General features: G+C 46.0%; 2 pseudogenes; both read left to right on the forward strand.

The window, feature by feature from the left end:
* Window positions 1-1,476: 1,476 nt before the first annotated feature.
* Window positions 1,477-1,758, forward strand: LOC104396120 (annotated as a pseudogene).
* Window positions 1,759-3,742: 1,984 nt separating this feature from the next.
* Window positions 3,743-4,636, forward strand: LOC104396130 (annotated as a pseudogene).
* Window positions 4,637-4,867: the final 231 nt, after the last annotated feature.

A 4,867-nucleotide genomic window follows, 5' to 3' on the forward strand; every position in this document is an offset into this window, starting at 1 on the left:
TGACAGACACTTGTGTGCAAGGCTCAGCTACGTTTTCACTCCTCTTTCCTGTCTTTTGCTTTCAACAGAAATGTCCTGCAGGGTTTTTACAGCTCATCCAGAGCTTTACATCTACTTTGATAGTTGCCTTGTAGTCTCTCAAGCAGTGAGCAGCACTGGCATTTCTTTCCAGGCACAGAGCAGGACACAAACCTCTTTCCCACAAAGTTACTGCCTCACTTCTGAGTTGTGCTCACACAGCATCACTGCACACGTGCAGGACTTGATCTTGGAGCTGAAGAGGCTTTTTCTTTCTTCTCTCAGATTTCTTTTGGACTCTTTGACAGGCTCATGCAGAGCCCAGAGAGCTTCATATAGAAAAGGATTAAGGATAATATGATAAATTAGAATATTAGCATCATATTATATAGAAGGCCTTCTCTCACGTTTAGGCTCTAGGAAGTGGCACTTTGTGGTTTAAGATGTGTCTGTGGGCACTGGTCATTTGCTGGGAGCAGCAGAGCTACAGGGTTGCTCTTCACTTCTTTTTAGGCTGGAAAATACCTCTGAGATCATCCAGTCCAACTTCTGAGCAGCCTGAGGGCACATCAGCATCTGTTGATTCTGCTTTTGTATCATCCTGTGTATGCACATGTCATTGTATCTCCATAGCTTTGCAAAATACTGAGGGGGGGGTGGGTAACCATCTGCTCAGTATGCATTTGGGAAAATTGCGTGGCTTTCCTTCTTCATCTGTCAGTCTGGCTTGAACTCATCATCTTCTTGTGTTCATTCGTCTGCCTTTTCAGAGGATTTGAGCAACAGGTCTCTTTCTGTGCACCACTTTCTCCTGAGCTGTTTGAAAATTCCCATTCTTCCCAATCCTGTGTCATAAACTACTGATATGGGGAGGGTGCAAGTGGTGGAGTTGCTCTTTTTGGAGAGCAGGTTTTCAGCAAGGTCAAAGCTTTCCCACCAGGCTTAGAATGTTCTTGCAGAAACTGCATGTGACAGAAAGCTCCACCAGTGATGGAAAGCCCTGGATGCCTAGGAGGAGCAAACTGGGTCCCTAAGGAACCTGCCCAGCCTCCTACTTTCAAACCTCTCTGCTGAGAGGTTCTCACCAACAGTCAAACCCCAGCAGTTCATAGTCCAGAAGAATCTGGCCTCACTGAGTTCATGAACTGATTCAGCCGTGAACTGACCTGATATGGAGTTAGAAATGTGTTGTTTGTTCCTCTTATCTGGGGTGAACTGCTCTTGTGCAACTTAGTTTTGTACCCGAGAGGATCAGTGATCAGGTGAAAGTTGCAGGTAGAGCTGAGGAAAGATTTTTTCTCTTGGCTAATTACTCTCAGAAAACTGCATGTTTACATCAATGAAAAAAAAAAAAGTAAAAAAAATGTCATTTTTCTCAGTTGTATCAACTCATGTTGGTTATTTTTTTTTAAAGCAAAGATCCAAATCCCACAAATGTTCTCATTCAGTGCAGACCACATGATGTTCCCTCAGAAGGTGAAGAACTTCCTGCTTAGCATTTCAGAGTCTTTCTTCAGCAGCTGCTTCTTTTCACCTTTTGAGAGCCTGGCCTCAGAATTTCTCCAAAAGCCCATCACAATTACAGAGCTTTTAAGTCATGGCTCTATTTGGCTGAAGAGACTTGACTTTGCCTTTGACTATCCCAGGCCTATAATGCCCAATATGATTTTCATTGGAGGCATCAACTGTGCACAGAAGAAACCATTATCTCAGGTCAGTGACTGGCTGGGAAAGGTGTAACAGGGGAGAGGTTATGGCAGTCAAACCCCTGCGTGAGCTGAAGGGAGGATTTAATAGTGTTTGATATTGACATTCCTTACCTTTGTGCTTTCTGTGTAGTCACTTGACATGAGAACCAGGCCAGGAGAACAAGATGTGATTCCATCTCCTGCCCTTGGGTCTGCCCAACACGGGGGTTTTGTTTGGTGAGGGGATCACATGCTGGACTCTGCTTCATCCCAGCTGAAATCAGGTGAATAAACACCATCTCTCTCAGAAATGAATGCAAAAAGGGCAGGTGATTTAGTCCAAAAATTATTTTGCCCCACATAAGAGGCAGTAGAATATTTCTTCAAGAGTATTTAGTTGCTTCTTCAGCCAAGAAAATAACTCAGTGGGTTGTGTGCAGTAGCAGCATGTCCTTTTTTGTTCTGCACCAGCTGTCTTGTGTTTGAGTCAAGAGCTTTTGCCTTCTGGTGGAGGTTTTGGTCTAACAACAGCATTTGGTCAGCAGCAGCTTCCATCACAAAAACTAGACAAGCTGAATTCTCACCTACATCTTTAGGAGACATCCAGTTTGGATAAGGAAGTGGTTAGGTGGAAAAGGAGATGAAGGAGACAGCTCTCCTCAGCAGAATCTGTAGCTAGGATCAACCCAACCACCTCAGCCATGAAAGGATAAAGTTTTATCCTTAACAGTACTTACAAACAAACAGACTCTTCTCTGTTCTTCCCTTTTCAGCCTTCCTTGAGTCTTAGGGCATGGATTCCTCCTCCCTATTACCACTCTTGCTCGGCCTCCAACTTCAAAGGCCTTTGGTGAATGAGTGAAGCTTCACAACAGAATGGATTTGCATTTTACAAGCCTGGCTCAGCTTCCTCAAAATTCCCTGCCTTCAGGCTTTGGTGCTTCATTCCAAGTCCCGTTGATTGCTGTTAAGCTGCTGGTGTACATATCTTGCTTTCTCACAGAAGTCTCTTTCAACCCCCCCCCCTCCCCAAAGGACCACGTTTATCAAAGCTGGTGCTTTTCCCTATCTGTTCAGTCCATCAGAGCTGCTTAATGACTCCTCAAGGGCAAACCCAGGCAGATCTTCTGGGAAAGCAGGGAGATGGCAGCTCCAGGTAAAAATCAGACTCTGCTCTGAAGACAAAGCTCACTCACCCTGCTCAGGGGCTAGAGGTCACAGTCCAGCAGCAATATTCATTGCAGGTGCTGGTTCTTCCCTCCTGATTGCTTCTTGTCTTCTGCATCACTGTTACATCAGGCAGCAAAAGATAATCCTGCGGGTTGAGTAGCTTATCACAAGCACTTGTGGACTGCTCAGACATGGGATCTTGCTTTTAGCTTTTCATTTCAAGTCCCACCAACACCTGTCACCATTTAAAATCAATCCCTGGCCTGAAACAAGAGGACTCTCACTGCCTTCTTCTGTCCAGGCTTCCCTGTATTTAATTAAGTACAACTGAGTGGCTTTTCCTTCCTGTTGCTCCTGGAAGAAGAAAATGGTCGAGAGGGGCACAGATTTAGGTCAGGATGAGAAAACAGACCTGTTGGGCACAAACAACAGGTGTTCAGTGCCTTTCTTCCACTGGTGCAAGCCTCTGCTGCAGCCTTGCTGATTGTAATACACTTGTACCTGGAGTTAGAATCATAGAATCAGGTTGGAAAAGACCTTCAAGATCAAGTCCAACCGTGTTGCACCTGGTGATTCCGAGAAACCCTGTTTCACTGGCCCCAGTGAAACATCCTTCAGCATAGGGATAACAATCAGAAAGGACCCATCCCAAGGGATCCTCAAATACCAAGCCCATTCTGCCCAACCCAAGATGATTAATCACATTCCTTGAATGACTCGTTAACACGTCGAGTTAACACCTCGGTTACTGGTTGACTGGTTTTGCTGGGTCGTTAAGGGGGAATGTGAGAATTTGACAGGGTGCTGGGGGTCTACTTAAAATCTGCTGGGCAGGGCAGATGAACAGACTTTGGATTTCTAGGAACATGGCTCGTGTGAGTAAATGCAGTTCCTTAGTTGCTACGGGGGTTTGGGTTCTCCTCTCCCTGCTCTGCCCGGCCGGCGGTGGGAAGGTGCTGGTGGTGCCGATGGACGGGAGCCACTGGCTCAGCATGAGCTCCGTGCTGGTGGCCCTGGGCCAGAAAGGGCATGAAATGGTCGTGGTTGCACCAGAAGTAAACCTGAATGTGAAGGCATCCAAATATTACACCCTCAAAACCTACCCAGTGCCTTTAACCCGGGAAGAGCTGGTGGCGAGGACGCGCTCCTTTGCAAATGATCTTTTTGAGAGAAGAGCTTTTCTCCAGAGAGTTGCTGCGCTCTACGAAAAGGTTCAAGTCATCTCCAGCCTCTACATCTCCTCCTGCACCAGTTTACTGCACAATAAGGACTTGATGCAATACCTTGAAGGCAGCCAATTCGATGCTGTTCTCACGGATCCTGTGGTACCATGTGGACAAATTCTGGCTCTGCATCTTTCTGTCCCGTCCATTTTCTTCTTACGGGGACTCCCCTGCAGTTTGGATTTGCAGGCTGCCCAGTGTCCAGACCCCCCTTCCTACATCCCAAGAACATTTACAGACAACTCAGACCACATGACTTTTATCCAGCGTGTGGAAAACGTCCTCCTGAAATCATCAGAATCCTTCCTTTGCCATTTTGCCTATTTGCCCTTTGAACTCCTGGCCTCAGATGTTCTCCACAGGCCAGTAACAATGAAGGAACTCTTAAGCCACGGATCCATCTGGCTGAAAAGGATGGATTTTGTCTTTGAGTACCCCATGCCAGTGATGCCCAACATGGTTTTCATTGGAGGTATAAACTGTGGGAGGAAAAAGCCATTATCTCAGGTCAGTGATTTCCTTGATAAAACATGTTAAGTTTTGAAGGGGAAAGGCTGTTTGCAGATGCCCTCTCTGTATATAATCATACAGGTGAGTTTGTGTAAAGACAAAGAAAATGGGTGGGAAAACTGGGTTGATTTTCATTCTCTCCCAGCCTTGCAGGCCCTCTTCTGTAGCATTAGCAGGCTTGAAGCATTTTTGGCTCACACAATTGTTTACTTTGGTTTAGGTGGAAGGAGTTTATCACTGGCTTCTCACTAAGGAGAC

The sequence above is a fragment of the Chaetura pelagica genome, unplaced genomic scaffold (genome assembly GCF_000747805.2).
Source record: "Chaetura pelagica isolate M959 unplaced genomic scaffold, ChaPel_1.0 scaffold631, whole genome shotgun sequence".
Classification (NCBI taxonomy): domain Eukaryota; kingdom Metazoa; phylum Chordata; class Aves; order Apodiformes; family Apodidae; genus Chaetura; species Chaetura pelagica.